The sequence below is a fragment of the Aythya fuligula genome, chromosome 12 (assembly GCF_009819795.1).
Source record: "Aythya fuligula isolate bAytFul2 chromosome 12, bAytFul2.pri, whole genome shotgun sequence".
NCBI lineage: Eukaryota > Metazoa > Chordata > Aves > Anseriformes > Anatidae > Aythya > Aythya fuligula.
This window is the reverse complement of record NC_045570.1, coordinates 166,865-194,402: the sequence shown is the minus strand read 5'-3', so window position 1 is coordinate 194,402 and position 27,538 is coordinate 166,865. Positions and strand designations below refer to the sequence as shown.

General features: G+C 38.5%; 1 pseudogene; it reads right to left on the bottom strand.

The window, feature by feature from the left end:
• LOC116494046 overlaps positions 1-27,538 on the bottom strand; it is a 65,381-nt pseudogene that overhangs the window by 33,294 nt on the left and 4,549 nt on the right.

Here is a 27,538-nt window from a genome sequence, read left to right as displayed (position 1 = left end):
TTGAGATGGCCAGTTCAAAAGGAAAATAAGCACCATACCTGAGATATGGGTTGGTTGACAAACATCCAGCCTGTAGTAGGGTTAATCTGTAAATAATCTGGTTCTTCATTCGCTGTGGAGTATTTGAGCCGTAGTCATCATCATGGGCTGCAACCCAAAGAAAGCTGGTCCCAACTATTGTGTGTTCCCTTAGGAAATCTAACGTAAGGGAAGGTTATTTCAAGCTGATCATTAATTCACTAAAGTACCATGAACATCTTACTAAGAAATATGAAGAAATACTAAAGTAAAAATGTATGGAAGACATCACTTTTTCCCCCTTGGAACAACGCCCATAAAATCAAATGATGTTTTCAAGAGCTGTTATGATTACCAGTTGTTTCAAGAGCTGTTACTATTACCAGTGCAAAAAGCCAACCTCCATAGTGGGAAAGGGACAGCTATGAAGTTGTTATTCCGGAGAATACTACACAGAATACGTCAATTTTGGTAAGTTTAGCACAGACACAGATTATTTTTGAGGCTCTAGAATATCTGAGCTATGGATCACATTTAAATTTGTATTATCACATTCATAAACTGGAATTCTTATTCAGTCTATTACTTTTTCCAGTTTTCTGGTTTTGCTTTTTTTTTTTTTTAACTAAAGGACTAATTGCTTTGTATGAAATATAAGCAAATGGAATTTTAGCTTATTGCACAAAATCAGAAACTACTTTCTTGGATTTGTATATTATAACTAACTGAGAAATACCAGGTTTTTAATGAATATTATACATGCAATTCTGCAATTAACTAAGATAAGTGCACCTCTGGCTTCAATCACTCAATTAGTCACAGAATTTACTGCTATGAAAGACAAAAATCCAATAATTTTAGACATCAGTTAAGCTCACACTCAAGGCACTGAAATTCTATCCAATGACTCTCAATTACATTTATAGTGGGTGTTTTCAAATCTGGGATCATTGTCATTTTGGTCCAGAATGATAACATTTATCTGACATATTCCAGTGAGTGGTTCTGCTGCCTGGTCTGTTACCGTCAGAGTGATAGAATATTCCCTCTGTTTTTCTCTATCAAATACTTGTATAGTTGTCAGAACTCCTGAAAACAAATTAAATACCAGAATTAAAATACTACGCATTTAACAATACTGTATTTAGATGTTTATTTGATTGTCGATACATTGAGATATAAGCCAATAGGCTAAATATACATACAATGCAAATTCTAGGTTCAAGGCTTCAGTCACAAGATTTAACAATTTCAAGAACTTAAACTGTACTGCTCAGGCAGACACAATCTTCATAAACACTCATATCTATATACAATTGATTTTAGTTCAGAAAGATAATACCAAACTAACTTTAAGAGACAAATTTCCATGTCCTTTATCCTCTAAAAATTCTGCCTGCATTTAGTTTTGCCCTTCCAAACATTTCAGTCTCTTGGTCATTTGTAAGACTACTCTGTCATATGGATAAGTCATTTATATACCATTAACAATGCTACCAGAGAATGTGCACCTAAAATATGTATTTTTAAAATCTACTTACAGATACACAGAAGTTATTTCACAATGCAGAATTTCCACGTTTCAGGGAAAATATCAAATCTAGTTCTAGTTCTACTGGACATGTATGAAGTTAAAAGCAGAATGTTCATGCAGTTAATACATCTTATATTTTGTCTGCTATCAAAAAACCTCAATGCAAAGCACAAAGTCTGATCTTATTTAACCTTGTTTTCCATCACCCTAATGAAGTGGTTTCTATGTGCCAGTATCAGTTACAGAATCACAGAATCACAGAATTTCTAGGTTGGAAGAGACCTCAAGATCATCGAGTCCAATCTCTACCTAACGCTAACAGTCCCCACTAAACCATATCCCTAAGCTCTACATCTAAACGTCTTTTAAAGACTTCCAGGGATGGTGACTCCACCACTTCCCTGGGCAGCCTGTTCCAGTGTCCAACAACCCTTTCGGTAAAGAAGTTCTTCCTAACATCTAACCTAAAACTCCCCTGGTGCAACTTTAGCCCATTCCCCCTCATCCTGTCACCAGGCATGTGGGAGAACAGGCCAACCCCCACCTCGCTACAGCCTCCTTTGAGGTATCTGTAGAGAGCAATAAGGTTGCCCCTGAGCCTCCTCTTCTCCAGGCTGAACAAGCCCAGCTCCCTCAGCCGCTCCACGTAGGACTTGTTCTCCAGGCCCCTCACCAGCTTTGTCGCCCTTCTCTGCACCCGCTCAAGCACCTCAATGTCCTTCTTGTAGCAAGGGGCCCAAAACTGAACACAGTACTCGAGGTGCGGCCTCACCAGAGCCGAGTACAGGGGGACGATCACCTCCCTAGCCCTGCTGGCCTCTGATACAAGCTGTTTCTGATACAAGCCAGGATGCCGTTGGCCTTCTTGGCCACCTGAGCACACTGCTGGCTCATATTCAGCCGACTATCCATCATCACACCCAGGTCCTTCTCTGCCTGGCAGCTCTCCGACCACTCATCTCCCAGCCTGTAGCTCTGCTGGGGGTTATTGCGCCCCAGGTGCAGGACCCGGCACTTGGCCTTGTTAAACTTCATGCAGTTGACCTCAGTCCATCGGTCCAGCCTATCCAGATCCTCCTGCAGAGCTTTCCTACCCTCGAGCAGATCGACACACGCGCATAGCTTGGTGTCATCTGCAAACTTACTGAGGGTGCACTCAATGCCCTCGTCCAGATCATCGATGAAGATATTAAAGAGGACCGGCCCCAGCACCCAGCCCTGGGGGACGCCACTAGTGACTGCCCTCCAACTGGATTTGACTCCATTCACCACGACTCTTTGGGCCCGGCTATCCAGCCAGTTTCTAACCCAACGAAGCGTGCGCCAGTCCAAGCCAAGAGCAGCCAGTTTCTTGAGGAGAATGCTGTGGGAGACGGTGTCAAAAGCCTTGCTGAAGTCAAGGTAGACCACATCCACAGCCTTTCCCTCATCCACCCAGCGCGTCACTTTGTCATAGAAGGAGATCAGGTTCGTCAAGCAGGACCTGCCTTTCATAAACCCATGCTGACTGGGCCTGATCGCCTGATTGCCCTGCAAGTGCTGCGTGATGACTCTCAAGAGGATCTGCTCCATGAGCTTCCCTGGTACTGAGGTCAAACTGACAGGCCTGTAGTTTCCCGGGTCTGCCCTCCGGCCCTTCTTGTAGATGGGCGTCACGTTTGCTAGCCGCCAGTCAACTGGGACCTCCCCCGATAGCCAGGACTGCTGATAAATGAGGGATAGTGGCTTGGCCAGCTCCTCTGCCAGTTCACTCAGTACCCTTGGGTAGATCCCATCCGGCCCCATCGACTTGCACACATCCAAGTGCCGTAGCAGGTCACCAACCAGTTCTTCGTGGATGGTGAGGGCCACATCCTGCTCCCCATCCCCTTCCACCAGCTCAGGGTACTGGGTATCCAGAGAACAACTGCTCTTGCCACTAAAGACTGAGGCAAAGAAGGCATTGAGCACCTCCGCCTTTTCCTCATCTCTTGTAACTAAGTTTCCCCCCGCATCCAGTAAAGGATGGAGATTCTCCTTAGTCCTCCTTTTTGTGTTGATGTATTTATAGAAACGTTTTTTGTTATCTTTAACGGCAGTAGCCAGATTGAGCTCCAGATGAGCTTTGGCCTTTCTAATTTTGTCCCTGCACAGCCTCGCTACATCCTTATAGTCCTCCCTAGTGGCCTGCCCACTTTTCCAAAGATTATAAACCCTCTTTTTCCTCCTAAGATCAAGCCACAATTCTCTGTTGAGCCAGGCTGGTCTTCTTCCCCGCCAGCTCGTCTTTGGGCACGTGGGGACAGACCGTTCCTGCACCATTAAGATTTCCCTCTTGAAGAGCGCCCAGCCTTCCTGGACCCCTCTGCCCTTCAGAACCGCCTCCCAAGGGACTCCACCAACCAGTGTCCTGAGCAGCTCAAAGTCAGCCCTCCGAAAGTCCAATACAGAGGTTTTACTGGTCCCCTTCCTGGCCTCGCCAAGAATAGTGAACTCCACCATTTCGTGGTCACTCTGCCCAAGACAGCTCCCGACAATCACATCCTCCACCAGTCCTTCTCTGTTTGTGAAGAGAAAGTCTAGCGGGGCACCACCCCTGGTAGGTTCACTAACCAGCTGAGTCAGGAAGCTATCTTCCATGCTCTCCAGAAACCTCCTAGACTGCTTTCTCTGGGCTGTGTTGTGCTTCCAGGATATGTCAGGGAAGTTGAAGTCCCCCACGAGAACAAGCGCCAACAATTTCACAACTTCTGTCAGCTGCGTGTAGAACTCCTCATCCGTCTCCTCATCCTGGTTCGGCGGTCTATAACAGACCCCGACCAGGACACTAGCCTTGTTGGCCCCGCCGATCCTAACCCAAATGGACTCGACCTTGTCATTCCCAGCCTTGAGTTCTACAACATCGAAAGACTCTCTAATACAGAGAGCCACACCACCACCCCTTCTGTGCTGCCTGTCCCTTCTGAAGAGCTTATAGCCAGGCATTGCAGCACTCCAGTCATGAGAGTGGTCCCACCATGTCTCTGTGATGGCAACCAAGTTGTAGCCTGCCTGCTGCACGATGGCTTCCAGCTCCTCCTGTTTGTTACCCATGCTGCGTGCATTGGTGTAGATGCACTTCAGCTGGGCCTTATCCCCCGGCCTTGCTATTGTTCCCCCTGGCACAGCTCCAACAATCCTTGCTTCGGCCCAATCCCCCTTCTTACCTAGTTTAAAGCCCTCTCAACAAGCCCTGCCAGCTCCTGGCCCAGGATCCTTTTTCCCCTAAAAGATAGGGACCTGTCTGAGGCCATCAGGCCAGGTGCTGAGTAAAGTGCCCCATGATCGAAAAAAACAAGATTTCTGCGTTGGCACCAGCCCCGGAGCCATGTGTTTAACAGGTGGGCTTTCCGTGTCCTCTCTGTACCCCTCCCTGCCACCGTAGGGATGGATGAAAACACCACCTGCACTCCCGCTCCATCCACTAACCGACCCAGCCCCCTAAAGTCTTGTTTGATAACGAGTTATGATATTCCATTTACCTGTGTCAGGATGAATACTAAATGCTGGTAGGATACCATCTCTGTGCATCAAGCCATATTTCACTATACCATTGGCTCCTTCATCAGCATCAGTGGCTTCAACTTGCAGTACAACTGTCTCTGAAGGCTGGTTTTCCAATACGGAAGCATGTTCCCGATAATACTGACACTGAGAGGGGATACAAGCAAAACCAAAAACAATCAAGCATGTAACTTGCCATATGATTTAATAATACATTAGAGGGAAAAAAAAGAAAAAAGAAAAAAAAAAACACTATTTAGCCACACTGCCATTCAGATATGCTGATGTTTTTATCTGTATCATGATTAACTTAAGCACTTTACTTGCTATTTTGTGGTTATATGAAAACTATGCAACTCCAACTGATTAAAATATTTGGACATATACCAGCTTTCTATTCAAAGTAAGTTTGTCAAGAACAGATTAATGATAATTTGCAAGACTTAATTAAGCAGTCATGGACTTTTTAAAACGTGCAACATTATTCATCAACATATTAGCCATTAGCATCAAACTTGAAATTTTTTGACAACAGAATGTTAAATACAAGTGAACATTCTGAAAACACATTCAAGCATTTATTTTTACAGTACTTTACAATTCAAGATAAAATACCTTCAATCTTTTCTTTCATCAATTCCAGACTTATCATCATCACAAGAAGACAATGAAATTTAGGGAGGTGTTTTGGAACACTTTGGAACAAGTCCACTGGATAGATACACCTATTGATCCCTCCTCATGCATCATAATGAAACACCAAAAGTTATTCACCCAACCTAATCTTTTCTAAAATGACAGATGAGCTGGGGTTCAGGAAAAAGTCTGCTTACAGGAGCTGCTCTGCCACAAGAGAACAAACCATATAAGGCTCAGGAGAGGGACGGGAAAGATGGAGAAGACAGTGGTATCAAGAGGAGAAAAAGAAAGTGGATCATGTCTTGAATAACTTATCTGCTGTACCACTTGCAGTGGCAACAGTCTTAAACATGCACCACACAGTCTAATGTATATCATCTAGCCTCATGTATTCACCTTCTGAAAGACACATTTGTTGTTGTTGACATCATCAATTTTCACAATAACCTGAGCAGTACTTGTAAGAAAACAGGTCCCTCCGGAGGCATTATCATCAGTAGCTATGACATTAAGTATGTACTCTGTCCCATGCAACTTTGGAAATGGACTTGAATGAAGTCTAACTAGCCCTGAAAAACAACAGGTTTTAGCTTTTCTTATTTTTTAGTACATTAACCAATTACTGTTATTCTTCCAACCTTTCTAACTATTCACAAGACTGCTACATTTTAATTATTATGGTATTTTCTACTGCAGTCTGATAATAAAATGAAGACAGCACAACAGGTCTGCACATATGACTACACAGCTGAAAGAGACAACAGCTACAGCTCAGCTGACCTGCACATTATCTTCATCTGCTGCAGAAGATAACAAAAATAAAAATAAAAATCCAGAAACATTGTGGCAAACTTCTGTTTAACCTGTTTCAGCCCTACCAGGGAGCATGGGTACATTCCTTTATTATTGCAATGAAGTCTGTCTCCTTTGTGCTGCAGTCTTTCGTGTTAGCTCAACTGAAATTAGCAAAAGTTTTCCTTCCTGCAACACAATCACCACAGCATTAGGCTGTTTAGACGTACCCTCAGAAACATGCATTTTGCTACTCTTTCAAGTCTGAGACCATGTAGAAAGAAGCTGTCATTCATCCACTTCATCATCCATCAATCACCACCTCACTTATTCATCAGGGATAACAGCAATTGTCATTACAACAGAGTATTGTCACAGCATCAATGTCACTCAATTTGCTTGCAGATGTACTGTTTTAGCTGCTTCACTTATTCTTGACATATTTCCACTTCTCCTTGCCATTTCTGTGACAAGGGAGTAAAGACTATTCTTCTGATATCATTTGTGAAATTAAACTGCTGCAAGTCACTACATAAACTTTTATTGGCTTACAAAAGCAACAAAAGCCAAAAAATGTTTTGAAAAAAAAAAAAGTTAATTTTTCTGAATTAAGCTTGGTAGACTATAAAAATTAATTGCTAAAAGGTTTAAGTTTACTTATACACAGTCATCTATATAAAAAACAATGGATCATAACATAAGAGATGGTATCCAATCAACATTCGTCTCTTAAGTTACCCATTATTAATAACAATGCTCTCTATTAAATTACTGACTGAATTTTTGTCTGAATTATTATTATATATTCATAATTTGTCTGAATTATTATTTTGTCTGAATTATTGTCTGAAATCAGACAATAAATAAACAAAATAAACAAATAAGAGTTGTCAATTATACAGGGGTTTTAGGAAAATGATACAATTTTTTAATGTTATGAGAGAGTCTAGAACACTTGCACCTTTCTCCTGCATTTTTTTATTACATTAGCACTAGCTCCAAAAATTGTATATGCTATTCAGTTTTTATAAATGTTGTCTAATAAAAAACAATCTTAATGTGCATCACAACAGAATCAACATTATGGCTCTGTAGCAGCAAAGAGCTAACACAGTATTACCTTTCTTAGGGTCAATAACAAAATTTCCTTTTTGACTCCCAGATAGAATATCATAGTTCACACCATCTCCATCAGGGTCAACAGCATTAACTGTAGCAACCAGTGTATTTGGGCCTGCATCTTCAGAAACAAAACTCCTGTAACTGTTAAATGAAATTATGACAACATACTTACAAATTTAGACAGAAAACAATATATACATAGAGGAATATTTTACAACTGATTTTACTGATTACCTATACAAAGGGTACTGCAGAGATCTGTAATTTATTAATGCAATTACACTGTTAAGATGCTACTTCATAAACCAAGGAAATTATAGTATAGATGACTTATCCAACCATCTTTCTGTTGCTCCCTCCCATAAATTTCCACTGTAAACTTTCAGCAGTGTTGATGCTTTCAAGCTGATCTTCATGACAACAATTACACTAAATGTAGAATTCTTTTTTTTTTCAATTTACAAGATTCACAGAATTAAAGTAAACATTTAAAAACATTGTTTGTTATAATGTACTTTCTGACACAAGTTGTCAAATGCTTTCAGTGTACTCTTTGCACCAGCATGACTAAGATGAGAATCAGATCCAGAGGATATGTGCGTAACTCCAGTTTTACAAAAAATCTCTTCTCAGGACCAGACACATCACTAACACTGTAAGCTCTTAAGCGGCATTATCAGCCTAAGCTTAATGCTCTCAGGAGTAGAAATTCCTCTGCCTTAGTAAAGTCCCAAATATTTATTATTTTATCTGACTAGATCAGGCATAGGCCAGGCTAAGCATATGACAGTAGTAGATATGCCAAACCTCAGCCATAGCAAGGAATTACAGCTGGCTCTATCCAACAATACACATGGGTATCACTGGGCTCAGAGTACCTCAGTCTGCTCATGGGCTCACTTTTCATATTTCATTGCAAATACAACCCCAGTGACTGCAGCTGTTACATGAAGCCAATCACTATCACACCTCATTGTCATTATGCTGAGAAATGCATAAATATCAAAGCAAAAGAACATGGGTGCAGAGAAAATCTCTCCCTTAGCTTTTGCTGTCTAGATATCCATTTTCACCAAAACCTTTGTAGTGACAGCTTTTTTTTTCTCCCTCAAATTAATATGCAATGAAGTAGGAGAAGTAGATTATTCTGGTTTAGCTCAGTCACAAACCTCAGGACACTGTTTTAACTCTGAATCTGGAATGCAAATGAACAGCAGTTCTGATAATTGTGAACATGAAATTTAGGGACAGAGGAGCTCAAGTCATCAGAAGAGGTTTCTTAAAAAGCAGAAAGTGGAAACCGACAAAATGAAAGAGAGATAATCTTAGGCATTTCATAATTGAGACACAGGATAACTGATGAAAAAAAGCTCATGGCAAGGAATCTAGAGTTTATACCGGACTATAAATCTATTTAAACAAAGGATTAGAAGGACGTCATCATCATCTGGATTTGTATTAGCCTTGCAAATTAGTCTCTCAACAGGGGCCAATTTATGGGTGTTCATGATGATTTATCTCACAGAAAACTTCATCTAAGTTATGTTTGAAATTTATCTTTTGAAATTTTTTTCATTACCTGAAAGATAAAGTAAAATTAAATCCTGGTTAACATGGTTAAGCAAACACTTGAAACAATTTGAACTGCAAGAGCTGAATTAACTTCCAACACCCATCTATATAGATATAACTTGTACTGCATAGGGAACAGAAAAGGTTCTTATTTATGTTTGGCAATTTAAAATAATATTCATTTTAATCATGTTCTTCAGTAAGCTTTAAATATGAGCTGGTGGGTTTTTGTTTGTTTGCTTTGTTTGTTTAACTATGAACTCTGCTTCCAATATGTTATGGAGATGTTTACAGCATCTTTATGCTATCTCTCATTTCTGATTAAAAAATCGGGAATAGATACAGGACTTGGCATTCAATCACCTTGAATATTAATACAAATGAATAAATGAAAAGTAGGCATCATCTGAAGAGTGATAAACTTAATCTGTTTTAGTATTTGAAAATATTTGGATATCCACTAACTATTTACAAAAGATCATTTTTTTCTAAGCCGTATCTCCTAAGCAACATTTAGGAACAAAAGGAAGACATAAGATTTTGAAGCCCGAGGTTACTTTTACATAAAATGACTGTCAGCTTTGACATTTTGTTCAACTAAATCACACTGTTGAAATCTCTTCCAAGGTTTTGTTCTGAGCCTTTCTACTCTAGAAGGCCAATGCAGAAGTTCACAATGAATTTCATTACTAAGATAACAACCTGAATGCAAATTTACAGCGTTTCTGGCATTGCTTCAGATACCTCTGGGTCCCAAATACAGAATAAAAATCATTACTGAGGTTTACGGAAAAAAAAAGGAAACAAAATATCATTTAACAATAGTCTATTGTATCTCCCATAGAGTAGCAGGAATAGTGGCTTCCCACTGCTAACCTTCCCAAGCATCCACACGGTGAATAGCAATGTAAGCCATCCATCTGATGTGCAGGAAAAAACTACTTAAAACACAGCAAAAACTGGAATATACTGTTTACATATTTATGTATTTAAACTGACAAGATCTTCCAATCAAACATCTTGACTTTAGCAAAGTAAGTGAATGGAAGATCATTAATTGGTAGGCTACTAATGGAATTTCATTTCTAATTAATCTAAGATTAATTGGAAGAACATATTGGAAAAACAGAAACACAAGATCTGCCAAAAGAGACTGTCTATATACCACCCCTTTCTATGCGCAATTTCAATGTCTAAACCTTACAATTAACCAAATTTAAAGCCTTAAAAAAAAAAAAAACTGTTAGTAACAAGATCTCAGAGCCAAAAGATCATCCTGCTTTAGTCAGACTAACTGAAATTTGATTGAACACAAACCAGTTAGCCGCCTATAATGATCAGCCTTCTGACCAGGATAAAAAACGCAACAGTAAAAGACAGTAAAAGATAACAGAATTTTAAGAATATGCATTTACATTGTCTGGGAAAACTCAAGTGCTTCATCATTTACATTTGAAATATGAATCCTAACAGTTGCTGTCCCAGTCTTCATCTCTTCCCCTTTATCCACAGCCATAATTGTGAACTCATACAGATGGTTAGGTCGCTCATAGTCCAATTTTGTTGCTGGAAATATAGTACCATGAGAAGTAATAGTAAAGTCTGGACTCAAAGAGTAATACAGTATTTCGGCATTCTCTTTTGAATCACAGTCAGTGGCTGTCACTGTTAAAAGAGAAGATAAAAACACTGCATAGATCAAAGTCTATAAATTGGAACATTAAGTGCTTTAACAAAAGAATTAGTGCATAGCATAAAACTGTAATAGTATTTCTCTTGGCATATAGTGCTTGAAATAATTTATAAAACAGGTGAAGTCCTGTTACCTCAAAATCATATGAAGATTTGTTTACTTCAGTTCTCATCCTCCAAAATTATATTATATTTACAATATAATATATATAATTATATATAATTATTATATAATTAAAATTATATAATAAATAAATATATATATATATTATATGGCCGAGGCAATAGTAAGTAATTATGACTTTTGACACCGTCTTCCACAGCATTCTCCTCAAGAAACTGGCTGCTCTTGGCTTGGACTGGCGCACGCTTCGTTGGGTTAGAAACTGGCTGGATAGCCGGGCCCAAAGAGTCGTGGTGAATGGAGCCAAGTCCAGTTGGAGGGCAGTCACTAGTGGCGTCCCCCAGGGCTGGGTGCTGGGGCCGGTCCTCTTTAATATCTTCATCGATGATCTGGACGAGGGCATTGAGTGCACCCTCAGTAAGTTTGCAGATGACACCAAGCTATGCGCGTGTGTCGATCTGCTCGAGGGTAGGAAAGCTCTGCAGGAGGATCTGGATAGGCTGGACCGATGGACTGAGGTCAACTGCATGAAGTTTAACAAGGCCAAGTGCCGGGTCCTGCACCTGGGGCGCAATAACCCCCAGCAGAGCTACAGGCTGGGAGATGAGTGGTCGGAGAGCTGCCAGGCAGAGAAGGACCTGGGTGTGATGATGGATAGTCGGCTGAATATGAGCCAGCAGTGTGCTCAGGTGGCCAAGAAGGCCAACGGCATCCTGGCTTGTATCAGAAACAGTGTGACCAGCAGGGCTAGGGAGGTGATCGTCCCCCTGTACTTGGCTCTGGTGAGGCCGCAACTCGAGTACTGTGTTCAGTTTTGGGCCCCTTGCTACAAGAAGGACATTGAGGTGCTTGAGCGGGTGCAGAGAAGGGCGACAAAGCTGGTGAGGGGCCTGGAGAACAAGTCCTACGAGGAGCGGCTGAGGGAGCTGGGCTTGTTCAGCCTGGAGAAGAGGAGGCTCAGGGACGACCTTATCGCTCTCTATAGGTACCTCAAGGGAGGCTGTAGCGAGGTGGGGGTTAGTCTGTTCTCCCACGTGCCTGGTGACAGGACAAAGGGGAATGGGCTTAAGTTGAGCCAGGGGAGTTTTAGGTTAGATGTTAGGAAGAACTTCTTTACTGAAAGGGTTGTGAGGCATTGGAACAGGCTGCCCAGGGAAGTGGTGGAGTCACCATCCCTGGAAGTCTTCAAAAGACGTTTAGATGTAGAGCTTAGGGATATGGTTTAGTTGGGACTGTTAGCGTTAGGTAGAGATTGGACTCGATGATCTTGAAGTCTCTTCCAACCTAGAAATTCTGTGATTCTGTGATTCTGTGATATGACCCAATTCTACAAGATGCCAATTGCCTTCAGAGAGTTGTGGCTACCCCTTCTTGGGGCAGGATTTTGCCTTCTTAATTGAAATCTGATTAGTGGGGAGAGATTTGTTACTCCTGAAGAGTATAACAAATGGTTTTAAAAGTACCAACCTTGTAGAAGTGCAGTTGTCATAGTAACTGTTTCAGGAACACTAACTTTGCTGTAGATCGACTGATGAAATTCTGGGGAACAATCATTCACATCTGTGATTACAACTGAAACCTGAACAGAAATCAAGAGAGTGTTAAGTGGCATCAAAGTGAATCAAGGCAATGACTTCATTGCTCTAGAAATAGTGAATAGAAGAATTTGTAAAACAAAACAAAACAAAACAAAACAAAACAAAACATTCTTGTTGAGGTCTTTGGAAGCTGTAGTATGTAGGAAAAAAAAAAAAAAAAACTTAGGTTGTTCTTTTCCTGCTGAGAATTGCTTAAATATTAAATTCCAAAACATGTGGAATTGTCAGGCTACATACATCAACATTTACTATTTTTCTTTCACCTCCTTTGATTATTTCCTATGATTAATTTAAAGAGAAATGGACTGTCTGCTTTCAAAGCATTCTTTTGCCATTATCTTATCTTCCCACACTTCTGTTATTTTTCATACTAAAAATTCTACTGCCAAGCATATCACTTTCTAGCAGTACAAATCTCCAAGACAAAGTTCAGAATTCAATTGCAGCAGTGTAAATCAGTGTCCTGGTTTCAGTTAGAACAGAAGTTTCAGATAGAACAGAATTAATTTTCTTCCTAGTAGCTGGTGGAATGCTGTGTTTTGGCTTAGGATGAGAAGAGTGCTGATAACACCCCGATGTTTTGATTGTTGCAGAGCAGTGCTTATACCAAGCCAAGGACATCTCAGCCTTTTGCTCTGTCCTGCCAACAGGCAGGCTGGGGGTGCAGTAAGAGCTGGGAGGGGACAGACCCAGGACAGGTGACCCAAACTAGCCAAAGGGGTATTCCATACCATCTGACGTCATGCTAAACAATATATAGGGGTGGCTAGCCAGGGGGAGGGGGCCGGACTGCTCAGTTAGGCTGGGCATCGGTCAGCGGGTGGTGAGCAATTGCATTGTGCATCACTTGTTTGTACATATTATTATTATTATTTTCCTATTATCACCATTGTATTATTATTATTATTATTATTATTATTATTATTATTATTATTATTATTATTATTATTACTTTTGTTATTATTATTTTCCTGTCTTATTAAACTGTCTTTATCTCAACTCACGGGCTTCACTTTCCATTTCTCTCCCCCGTCCCAGAGAGGGAGGGGGAGGGGGAGCGAACGGCTGCGTGGTGTTTAGCTGCCGGCCAGGTTAAACCACGACAATCAGAAGTAGATAAAAGTATCTGTTCATGTTAAGACAAGTAAGAAATACAACTCTGCTTCTAACACCATTAAAAATGTTTTCTTATTTCTGTGTCAAATGAGAGCCCACTGTTGCACCGTTGACAATCCAAGCACTAAGGAGTGTGTTAAATTAGCCTTTACAGCAGTTCATACTGCCACAGTTCATGCTGAAGTCTGAAGCTGGCTCACAATGCAATAGGTAGCCTTATACTCACTCTACTCTTACTTATGTTAGTACAAAATGAAAGTTGCCCTCTCATGACTGCTGAAGTTCTATTGGTGTAAAGCATATAAAACTACATTTAGGCCAAATGTATTTATACAATCATCTTAGAATCCTCTTTCAAGTCTTATTCTGTCATTCTTCATCTTGTGGTACCTAAAAGGGACAACAGAAATTATCAATCTCTGGTGTGCTACAGCCACTGTTTTTAACACTGTTGTACTCTGTCCTCTCACCTGTTCCTCTACCTCCCATTCCTTCTACTGCGTACATCTTATTTCCCACAGCAGGAACAAACTGTTATATTACATGCATTTCCAAGCTTGGCAAATCTTTGAATTCACACAACTGTAATAGCTGTATTTAGAAATATTTTCTCCTGTCAAACAGCTTTCTAAAATACCATGAACTATCATCTTTCAACACCTATGACTTACTACCTCCTGTCTTTACAAGTTCAGTTTGTGTTCTTGAAACGAAACTAGCAATTGTCTTTGTGTTTTCTGTTTTGCCTTTGTTTTAAATCGGAGTAATCACAAATATGCATCATTTATGAAGGCTGAGAGTAAAACAAAACCGCATGTTAGCCATGGCTGCATCTACTCCCATCTTTTTGGATAAAGACGTTGGCCCTATGATGGGATGGTATTATCGATCCCTAAGCAACAGCTTTTTCAGGATCAGCAAAAATGAGCTCTACCCAATAGTACCTAAACCAGCCCTCCTAGTCTATAGAGTTAAAAAAGACTTTTAAAATTAACAACAGAATATATAGCATGAGCTGGAGAAATGACAGCTCCTCATGAATCTGTGCAGATATTTGTGAAGACTCAAGAAAAATGCAAATACATACCGAATGGCAGAAGTGAACACCTACCTCAGCTGCGCTACTGAGCTGTTCCTCGTTTTCCTCTGCTCTGACCAACAGAAGATACTGGTGTTGGTCACTCTCATAATCCACATTCCGAGTTAAGCTGATATCCCCTGTTGACTGACCAATGCTGAACAGACCACTCGGATTAGTTAGCAAACTGTAGTTCAGGGATTTGTTTTGATATGATATAGCAGTGACTCGAAGAAAGCTGCATAAAAATTAAGTAATATAAAAAAAAAGGTCTCAAGCATGTAATACAACATAATAAAAAATAAGGCAAAAAATGCTACACAACAGAGCTGAAGGTGCAAGCCTGTAGGTCTGATTAGAGCAGTACACACCGAAGTCAATGATAGCTATACTAAACTCCAAATTCAAATATTTTTTTTATACTGTATTTTTATCATCTTGAAGTTAAACAGAAAAAGATTTTTGGAAGCAGAACACAGAAATAGAAGATTAAAAACACAGAAATAGAAGATTTATTTTTTGTTGCAACTGAATTTGCTTACTCTAATTTTCTTTTAAGGTGGTGATGATTTTCAGGAAGGAAACTAAAAGATAAAATAAACTACAAAAGATTCCTTTTACTAACAGCATAATACAGTTCAGCATACTGTTCTAAAGTTTCAGATACCTGCAAAAGGAAAAAAGCCAGTCACTAGCAGTGTGCATGTAACAGCATATACCAGGACATATTATATTTTTTTTTAGCTCAGCTGGCACTTTTTTCCCATGAAAGTGCTTCAAGTAGGAAAAGCATTTGCAGAATGAAGTAAAAGAAATGAGTTATAAAACAATAATTTTAAGGGTTTAAAACAGAATACGAATTCCTCTAATGTTTGTTGTCTTATCATGAAGATTTCTTAGGAGAAAAGATTCCACTTCCCAGGAGAACCCAACAACACCTAAGATCCAGTGACAACTGCATTCAAAAAGACAAAACTCAGTTTGTCTGAACACTTCTTTTCCTTTTATTATTTTCATGCTGCTGTCTTCTAGCTTCCCTCAGGTGCAACACTGAAAAAAAAATACTGCAAAAGGTTGCTGTAGGTCATTATCTTGCTTTATTCTTTTTCCTTATTTTTCTGTGATATGATCTCACAGTCAGTTTAAGCCAGCACAAGTCAGCGTTCCTGCCAACAGGAAATACTTTGCCTTCTTTCTAACTCCCTACCCCAGCTGCAAGTTCATGCCACCTCTCCTCTCCTTCTGTCACCACAAACAATCACGAGGCCCTCCCGTGAACACATTTAACAACTCAACTGAATTTATTTTTTTTTTTTTGCTTTGTCTTTCATTGGATCAGCCTGCCAACGCAGCTAGCATGCTAGAGCCAACGCCAGATGAAAGGAAAAGAAAGACTTGGTAACACTTCTTGTCAGCAGCAGTTTTAAATCTACCTACAATTGTGAAATCCTTACCCCAGAAATCCAGCGACTGTTTTCCTGCAACTGGTCTAATATAAATATCAGAATTTCAGGATTCTGCATTAATTTTCAGGACCACACACAGGTTAACACACAACAGTAAATCACTTTTGCTGGGCACATTGTTTATATTCAAGCCTCTTATGGCATAGTAACAACCATATGAAATATTTAATTCCTTTTGGATATTACCATGTAACTTGACAAACTGATTAATCTACTATCACCGTAATTGTGCAAACATATTTTAAATAGTGACAAAAAAATTTACAAAGAATTCCACTATTTTTCTTCCTAAACATTATTGAATCCAATATAGCAATACCAGTTAGGTATTGTAGCATTCCACGGTTCTTTAATTTCTTTTATACCTGTGCTAAATAAGTTCATTGTAGTTTTAAAGAAAAAAAAAAAAAGAAAAACCAACAAACAAACAAACTTATTTGCTATTAACAGCTGCTGATTTTTTTTTTTATCTTAACAAACCTCAGACACTGTAAAATTGTTTGTTGTAGACTCAACAGTAAAACAGAATACTACAGATAACATAGCATTAAATAACAGTTGAAAGGCCACACAAGGAAGACATTTCTGGACAAAAGTATTGTTGTTTCATGGAAAAGGAAATGTCTGCCCTAAAACCAAAACAATTTGTGAAAGACAGAACTGAGTATTCAGGTAGACCTATGTTACTAACGTTTTCCGTGATATTTAGATCCACATGGTTAGACAAAGGATGGAAAAGTAAAATGACAACTTTTGCGTCATCTTCATTTTTGCTCAGTTGGTCACTGTGATTAACGAAGACAGCAAAGACAGTCTCCCCTCTTCCCCCTACCCCAATATTCACTTGGTGGAGAAGGCACTTTTTAAATGTTGACACAGAGAACTCATACATGCGTTTACACAAGGTATCTTTCTTTATGATGTAATGGTTCTGATTTGTATTTTCTTTGAAAATTAGGACACAATCATCATCAGATAATACTTTTGGTATCATTTAAAAAGCATGAAATTATAATTATTCATTACCACTTTTCTTTATAAAAAAAGAAAGAATACATTATATATTACAATATACTAAGAATGCATCAATCAAATTATATTTATCACTTCAATTAAGATATCTAAATTGCTATTTACGATTCATAAACAATACTGAGGCTTTGGAGAGATCAAAAAGAAGTTAAACTAAGAACACAATCCCACTGCATTATTTGTTACTGTTACTTACGATTTTCCTTGTGGCATACTTTCAGGAACGTGAACAAAGTATGACATGTTGCTGAACTGCGGTGGTCGAAATCCAGCAATTATAGAAACAGAGGCTGGAGACCCTTTGTTTCCAAGTTTATCTGCTGCCAGTACAGTCAGTAAATACTCCTTGCTCCTCACCAATGGCAAACCTGTTGTTTTAATCCAGCCTGTGTTCCTCTCGACTTCAAATCTGGCTTCTCCACCTAAGAAGACAGATCCACAAACTGCTGTCAGCAAGAACACTTTTACTTAAGTAAAACAGAGAAGAAAATAGGGTATCAATTCCTGAAGTGGTTTTCTTTTAGAATTGACAAGCACACAAAAATATCAAGAGTTTGTTTTGAACTCACTAACTACATCAGTGATTACATTTCTAATCTCATTTTACTTTCCTGGGCAATTATTCTTCTTCTTCATCCTCCAATACTTTGCTGTTATTTGACCCCTAACTGTCCCTTAGCAGAAAACTCTGTTAGGGTCCTGGTCAAGAAGAACAGATTCACCTTTGGAGTACATCACCACTCCCTTTCTGCTTAGACAGTTTTGAATTATTATTGAAGTTTATTTTAAGAGCCTCAACAAAGAAAATCATCAGCAAGTCAACAAGTACCTGTGCAAAAATAAGACATAAACCATACCCTTACAGATTTGTTTGGAATGATCCAGAAGCACAACTCCTGCAAAGGAGAAGGAACATTAGCTTCTTCCACCCAACAAACTCTGCTTCAGGTAGCGTCCTCTCCAATAAAGAGTCAGTGCAGCAGAAAGGTGCTGATGATGGCTCCCATTGCCATCCCCTCGCAAAGCCCTGCAGCCCAGTACCACTACAGTCGCCACTACCCCTGTGGGCAATAATCTGGGCAGGAACCCAACTTTACAGAGAGAACTCACTTCCAATCTGGCCAATCTGTCCATACGCTCACTAGAAGTTTATTTTTTTCACACACAAAGCCAAAGGCTTATGAATCTTTTTGAGAAGCAAAGGAAGATTTTCCACTAAAGAAACTGAGGATAAGAGACAAAAAAAAAAAAAAAAAAAAAAAAAAGTTTAGTGAAGCTAATAGTGAAGTTTCATACAACTGTAACAAAGAGATTTAAGTTTACCTTCCAAGAGAAAGTATTCTACAGTTCCATGGATCCCTTCATCTGCATCCACCGCAAGCAGCTTGTATACTTGAGTACCTTCGGCAGCTTGAGGAGAAACCACGGCTAAGAACGGGAAGGGCTCCATGGCCCATTCAGGTACATTGTCGTTTGCATCTGCCACAGTAAGTGCAACTAAGTGCAACAAGTACTGATCTTTTCCTAATAGTAAGAAAAATGAATAAATATTTAGCTATTTAATGGTACTCAAAGTAGCAAACACATATCAACTCCTGAGGGTGTACTGTCTGCAATATGGTTGGCATTTAATTCAGAAAGACTTCTTTGGCTCTTCTCCTACAACCAACAGCATCCAGATACAATGGAAAAAAATAAAATAAAATAACCAGCACAAGTACTGCCAAACTGCAACACCAGGGCCACCCCATACTACTTCCTACCAATGTCTCTTTTTAGGAAAGATCACACATTCTTAAATTTTCAAAGGCTAAATACATGTTTCCTGAAAGCACTTTGCTGGAAGAAAAAAAAATATTGTTTTGTATATTCAATGATTACAACAATTCTGAACATTGAAAGTAATTAAATTTTTGCTGTCAAAAAGATTCTAACCAATCTACCCTAAGTAATGAATTTCCTAGATGGAAAGTTCACTTAAGTCTTAATATGGTTTTCACTTCTATTAAAAATTAAATGCTGTTTAAAAAAAAATCCATCAGAAAATGGAACTATTCAATTATCCAGAAATCAGAAACAGAATATCCTTAAAAATTAATGGAAAAGTACTTGTTATGCTGCTTGCATTATTAAACCAACCAGTGAGGGCAGCAGAGCTGAACAAGTAATAAATAAAGGCAGGTATCATTGAAAAAGTAACAAAAAGGAAAAATGTCAGATCAAAGAAAATGTTCTGATGTCTCCACGCATTAAGTTAAAGGAGGAAAAAGTAGAAACAAACCCTGGTTGAAAAATGAGACTTCACCCTGGGTGAAAAATGTTTCTAAATAAAAGACAAAAGCATTGACTAAAATCTTCAGTGTCAAAGAAAGCAAAATGCTGCTGCAGACAGAAAGCCTTTTTGTCTCTGCACTCCTTAATCAGCTCGTATATGCTTCCAACTGGTAAATATTTCTTCCAAATACACACAGCTAGCTCAGATTCTGAAGCAACTTCCTGGGAAGACATAAAACTATGAAACTATGATAAGACTATAACAAAGACTTAAAGACTTTTTTTTTTTTTTTTTTTTTAAATGTAACTGATGACATTTTATTTACCAGTAAGACCAAAGAGCACAGTATAAAGAGATGTAGGCCTTTTGGCCAGTTTGGCTGCAAGTGGACTGGCACCGTACTTGTAGAAAGCCACATTACAGAGGCCAACTTGAGTGTTCCTGCCATCCATGTTTATAAGAGAAGACTCAGCTTGGAAGACTCAGCTTTTCATAATTAGTAACCTGTCTGATAGCAAATGGCATATTTAGCACACCTTATCATAATCTGCAGTCTATAAACAACCAGTAAGTGGATTGTCGTAAAGAAAACTCCTTGGTGCAGTGATTAACAATGTCAAATACAAGTTTCTTAGTTCGGCTTCCACAAACTTAATCCATCATGACCTCTGAGAACTTTCTGTTCTTACCAAGAAAACTGTCTTAGTATAAAAATCAGCACTCACCCAAGACAATCACAGAAGTTCTTCTCCATTACACTTGTAAAACTGCATTCATTCATCTAAATTCTAGCATAGAAACTGAATTGATGGTAACTTGTTAAATTCAAATGAATTTCTTTATGATTATATCCTGTACTCAGAATCTAATGTTACAGCGAATTAATGTTAGTTTAAGATGACACGTATATAAAAGCAGAGGCTACAGCAAAAACAAGCTTCTGAATTAAGGAACAGTAAGTCACCGAAACAAACAGTTTCCTGAAAGAGAACCTGAAATATTTCTTGCATCACCATAGGCTATGAATACATACAACTCCCCTTTTTACGTTTTCACAAAAAAAAAAAAAAAAAAAAATCCAGTTACAATGTGCAGCCAAGTCTTACACATCTTCTAGACTCTGAAATAAACTGCAGCCAGAAGTGTTGAAAGTCCTGGTGTAAGGATGAGCAGCTTGACTTCTCTAGCATATAACATTGCACATGAAGCCCACATTTCCAAAGACATGCTGAGATTACCTCATCACAAAAAGAGACTGACCATTAGGTGAGCCTACTGTACTGACATCACAGGGTACCCAGATATGTCTCTTCAACGTTTAGAAAGACTCAATGAAAGCAGTTGCATACTTCCTCCTCTGCTTGCAGATGCTGCTGAAATGTTTATCATACAAGAAGCCAGAAGGAACATAAAAAAGGATTGGATTCAAAAATGAGGATGTAAAATGCAGCAGTACGGATATTCCTTCTGACTACCCTAGTAAATAAAACCAGATGTGTTTCAAAGAGACATGTTTCAGAAGGTGCTTTCCATCAATCCCATGACAAGCAGCCTGAGAAACCTAAAGAAAACGCAAAGGTGAAAATTTGTTCTTCGTTGATCTGCGTCTGAGGGTGAAATATACCACAACAACTCAGAACGAGAAGAGTTCAATATAAGAAGTACCAAATCAGAAGCAGATCAATGTCTGCTTGAATGTTCTGAAGACTTTAATGAACAGGTTTTCCAAAAAGACTTAAGTGTAAAGGGGAGAAGTTAGTGTCAAAATTGTCTGACTTTTCTCAAAAGAACAGGTCTTAAAGAAGCTGTCACATGTTTATCAACATCCACTATTGGCTTGGTTTGCCAGGGCATACTGCAGGTTTATGATAGCAAGCACTAAATTAGAAACTGAGTTAAGAACCTCTGAAAATGTGCCTCCAAAACAGAAAGACCTACTGAGGATTTGAGTGCCACCTTGGCAACATAATCAGGAGTAGAAAGGCTACCAATTTTTGTCTTTCTGGAGTGGTTGCCACATCACTGAACATTAATAAGCTGGTTCTTAGTACCTAATTATAACTGGGAAATACCTCTTGCAATACTGTGGAAATACCGTGTAAAACTGCATCAAGACTGAGATTAATCCTCTAATGAACTAATAAGCTTTATTAATCAGAAACTGAAAGGACTTGGAAAAGTTCCTCCAAGTACCTGTGTTTGAATAGTTAAGAGACCTTCATGTAATTTGACATCTTGGCAAGATCAAAGCTTTCAGCAATGTGTTGGCTACTTCTGAAACATCTGAATATTCTTAAGAATCTCGTTAGGATAGTGCATGAACCACCATGCACACCATCAGACAGACGGGCATAATTGCCTCTCTTGACCAGTATAAGTATCCACTGCATATGACCTTGCAGGTCTTACTGGTATGTTATTTTCCTCCATCAATCATAGGCAATCTGATTCTCAAGCAAAAATACTAAATAAATCATCAAGATTAGACATGATTTCACTTTCAGATAAAGGCAGACCAGAGGAAAATGACTATATGTAAGTGTTCCCTTGACTGCATACCATATATTAAAGCAAGAACTGTAACAGAACTGCACAGGACTGTTCTTTTCTGCAGAGAGACCTACAAATGCAACCTGACATCTTCTAGAAACAACATCAGGGTGTCCAATGAAGCATGATCAGACAAGGACTTACCAGAGGACAACAAATGTGATGAAGAGACTGACATGACCAATAATGTGTAATGTAAGTATTTCAAGGAGTACAAAACATTAAGAATTCCAAAGTATAAGTACGTGAATGTGATTTGTTTCAAGGATAACTTCAGACTCTTAATGACTACAGCATTTCATTTGTTATAATTGTCATGAAATATACATTACAAAATGCAGTGTCTTGTAACTGTCATCTTTTTTAACTAACATAGACATTTTCCCACAAAATAGTTGATTTTCTACAGAATGGAGCTTAAAACAGACCTTTAACTATTTTTAATATGGTACATGAAATTCATTTTCTCCCATTTTATGGTTAGACACTATCCTTTATGAACACTATTTGTGCTTCAAAGATAGTGGAAGGAAGAGAATTTTCAAACAGTACCTCACTTGATAGTTTAAGGTGTCTCGATGCTGCCTTCCATCAAAACACGTATCACCATCCCCAATATTTACCCAGCACCTATACTAATTATACATGTACATTAGCATATTAACAGTAGTACTAAATTATTGTATTACATCTGCACTAGAATATTATGGTTAATAGTAATTTATTGGTAGTACTACACTATGGGGGACATAATAAGTTACAATTCCACTCAAAATCTTAGCAGAAACAGCTTAAAACTGGTAATCCTCTGGGTTAAGTCCTACAAGCACACAAACAGGTTCTGCTTAAATTATCAGTTCAGAATACCAGGCCCTGACAGCAAGTATGCAAACCTACAACCGCATTCAGCAGTGTAAGTCCCACTACAGTGAGATCCAACCCACTACTCCAACCCACTACTGAGATCCCCATGAGGAATCTGACAAAGGCCTAATTATCCATAAAAGATTTGTCAAACTGTTCTGTAACACACTGACAATAAGAACTTCTCAATATTAAATACAGGATACTTGATTTTCAAGCCAGGCACGCTGAAGATATCTTACACAATTTCATTCTTTCAAAGAATCCTCCTTTAGTTCTGCTGATTATATTGGCACACAAGCAGATTTTGCATTTGACAGGTTTTTTTCCCTAGCTTCAGAATACAGAAAAAAAAAAATTGCTTCTTCATATAATGAGCAACAAGAGATAAAATTTGAGGTGCCTCCTGCTGCAAATGATGACAATTACATAACACTGTAACACTTAAAATTTTTTAGAAGTTATACTGAAAATATTGCTTCATATTCAAAATGATAAAATCACCTTTTTATCTGATCAAAAATATTTTTCCCTCTATTTTTCTTCCCTACTGAAACTAATGAAAACAGGTTATGCGAGCAGATTGCTTTTTCAACACATTTGCAAACACCACTTATTGGCCCTTTTGCAATATCAAAACTCAGCAATATAATAAAAACCTTTGCAATATCATAAACTCTTTTGAGTTTATGTATTAAAATAAATAAAACCCAAAACAGTAAAATTATAATCCAGAATCCAGAGGCTTCTCATGCTTTAGCTGATTAATTCCCTATTAGAGTCACTTTGTCATTCTCACAATATTTCTTCATGTAAATTATCTGCTGACTTCAAATTTGGGAAGATACATTTCCAGAAAAATTCTTAGTGTCCTAAGCCTCTAGCTGCAATCAGGAGAAATCTGTTCCCATTTTCATGCCACACCATGAGATAAAAGCTACTGGTTATTGTACCCAATCATACCATACAGTATGATTGAAAAAAAAAAAAAAAAAAAAAAAAAAAAAAAAAAAGAGCAATAATGTAGAAACATTTCTCTACTGTCATTTTGGAAAATTCATGAAGTATATGATACATGACAGGCCACTTTTAAGTACAGTAGCTTGCTCATTTATAAAATATAAACCTTCTAAACAGATAACTTTGATGGGCTCAAGCTGTGGACAGCCCACATTCCCTTCTAATATGCCTCATCTTTTTGGTAGATTGCATACTGACAGTCTGTCATGTCCTTATCCTCATCTGGCTTTCAACATAGAAGTTAAAGCATAAAAAAATGAACCAGAAAACAAAAGTAAAGAAAAAGTCAGAGCTACATGATCATGGCAGGGTGGATCTTAACATAAATTACTAGTTAAAAGAGAGTAAAATGATAACCATTTTATCAGGGACATCCCAATGCGGTATCCATCTGCTGACAGCAGCAGGCAGAAAAACCAAGCATGCCCAGATGTGAAAGAAATTATAATCACAACAGACATCCTTAGATAACAAATCATGTGTCTTAATTAATGGCGACTGATTACCAAAAAGCATTATAATGAGTGGACTTTGCTTAACAGGTAACAGCTACTGGACTAGTAAACAGGAAGATCTCTTAAAGTTTTGTTTAAATTTTGGGGAAAATATCTGGCTTGGTTCTTTGAAGCCCAACATGTGCAAGAAAAAAAATGCCACTGAAATCAGCAGCCTCACAAGCCCAGTTGCTGTACTTCTGCATCACAGAAAATCATTTGAACTAGCATTACCTGATCTGCAAACCTAAATACATGAAAGCAGGAAAACTTGATTAATTTAAACTTTCAAGAAAAAATAATAATAAAAAAGAGAAAGATTATCATAGCATATCCTGTATCAAAATTTACATGTATCATAAGTAAACCGAGCCAATTCATACCACTGATGTGAAAACTCCTCTCACTAGAGCTAAGGAAGTGCAATAAAGTGATAATTTCTCAGTGCACTGTTATTCCAGGGAGAAAGGATACTTCACTGTGAGACTTCACAAACATTTATTGGCATCACAGAAGAAAGACTGAAGAATCTCAGGTTCCATTACAAGCTATGGTGGGGAGTAAGCTGTCACATATACAAAGCCTTCCTATCTCTTTCAACTCTCTTCGGCTCAACCACCCCCAACTGTCCTTATCCCAAAGCTGGCCCTTCCTTAACACTTATTCCAGTTCCCTCCATCTGCCCTCCACTCTGTTCCCCCAGATTTCCTGCTCTGTTCTCAGGTTCCCTCATAGCCCTGACCATCCATTCCCAGTACCACTTTTCTACACCCAAAACCCCTCACCTGATCAGCACCCGTTCTTTCTTATCTGGTCTGTCATCCAGTCCAGCTCTCTCCTGGACAGCCTTCAGGTGGACTCTTCACCACAGCCTCCACCACCACAGTCACATACACCTTCTTCCACCAGCCATTTTTCCAAATTCTTAGCCTTGAAAATGGGCTAGGAATGAGTTGGCTAATCACGCAGGTGTGCATCTTCAGGAAACCCTGCAACTCTAAAAAAACGGCAGCAAACCTAAAACTGTGAAATACCTCCATAGCATAATGTATTAATAGCTACTGTTACACCCTGTATGGAAGTGCTGTAGGCCACACTATGTATCTTCAAATATCTTCAGATAGTCAAACCAAATAGAACAGCTTTCTCAAATCTAATATTTTCATATGCAATTCCCATCTAAAGGTGTAGAATTTCTTTATATGCATAAGATTAACCATCTAATTCATAGTAAGGAATTATGACCTCTTATCAGAATAAGGAAAAAAAAAAAGTGGAGTACATGCCTGAATACTGTATATTATTAAGTGAACCAAAAGACTTCCTAACACTGAATTTGTTTCCTGTTTACAGCCAAACATTTGGAAGTCAAAGGAAAATTTACTATGTGTACTGGGTCTGGCTGGGATGTTAGCTTTCCCTGCAGCAGCCCATACAGTGCTGTGCTCTGCACTTGTAGCTAGAACAGCAGTGTTATCACACCAGTGTTGTGTCTGCTGCTGAGCAATGCTGGCACAGCATCAGGACTCTCTAACCCTCCTAGGGGGTGGGCAAAAAAATAGAAAGAAACATCACCAGGGCAGCTGACCTAAACCAACCAAAGGGGTATTCCATATCATATGATGTCACACTCAGCACTAAAAGGTGAAAAAAGGAAGAAGAGAGGAGGGGTGGGCTCTCGTTGTGAAAACGCCTGTCCTCCTGAACACTGGCTATGTGCGTTGAGGCCCTGCTGCAAGGACGTGGTCAAGCATCACTCATTTGTGGGAAGCAGAGAGTAATTTCTTTCCTCTGTACTTCCACACAGCCTTTACTTGTTTTGTTTTTTGTTGTTTTTTTTTTTTTTTTTCCCTTTCCCCCTCTCTTTTTCCCTTTCCCTTTTTTCCCTTTAGTTAAATAAATTGTTTAATTAATAATAATCTTTCCTTAATATTTTTTCCCTTTAATTAAATTATCCTTATCTCAGCCTATGAGTTGTTCTTTGCTTTACTTCCCTTCATCTTCTAAGAAGGGGGACTGAGAGAACAGTTGTGGTGTTCAGCTGGCTAGCACAGTAAAACCACCACACTATGAGATAAGTCTCAGCCTTTTTTATTCTAAAATCTAAACTTGACTATACTAAAAAAGTTTTGAGATAATCTTTTTACAAATTTGGGGTATCACTTCTGAGACTAACTGTAAAAGGAAAGGTCAGCAAAAACTGAATTAAAACTATTTCATAATCAAATAAAGTGTAACATAATTGCTACGTCAGTCATGGAATCAATATCCAGTATGTTATGCTAGAAACCAGCTTTAAGAAAGATCCTTTTCATATGCTCTATAATTTACTGCTTCCCTCAGATTAACATATTTGTGTAACTGGAATTCAGTTAGATCTTTAAAAAAAAAAAAAAAAAGCTTATTACTTTTGTAGAAACTAAATGTTTGAGATGATAAACAGAACAGCCAGAAGAGCTAAACAGCTTCAGTGCTCAAATCCCAGTAGTCTCATAAAGATATTTTTAATCTGACTGCTTGCCTTAAGAAGGTACATAGCTTCAAAATGTTCAGACTGAATAAACATCAAAATGGTGCTTTGAAGCTTCCTGAGATATTCCGTTCTACCACAAATGAGTAACATTCCAAAACTGTAAACACCCACAGTTGTGCCAAATGCAGACAGAACATACATCTTCTTTCAACTTCAAAGCATGAAACCTGTTGTGGGTTAAAGAAACACATCTGCCAGATGATAGACAATAATTTCAGCTTAAGCCCTGCTTGATGTATAACTGTCAAAATAATTCATAAAAGAAAAGGTAGTAAGAATCGTAGAAGAAAAAGATCCACCAGGAGTTACTTAGTACTTAGGGATGATTCAGAGAATTGATACTGCTAGTAAGGGAATAAGGCTGCAGATAAAATTAAAACAGACCATCCTCAGTTTCCAAACATGAAAACCTTCAAGGTTTAAAATACACTCATCACTTAAATTGTTGGTACCTCCACTCTGTATGTTGATTTAAATGGGACAAATATAAGTGACCG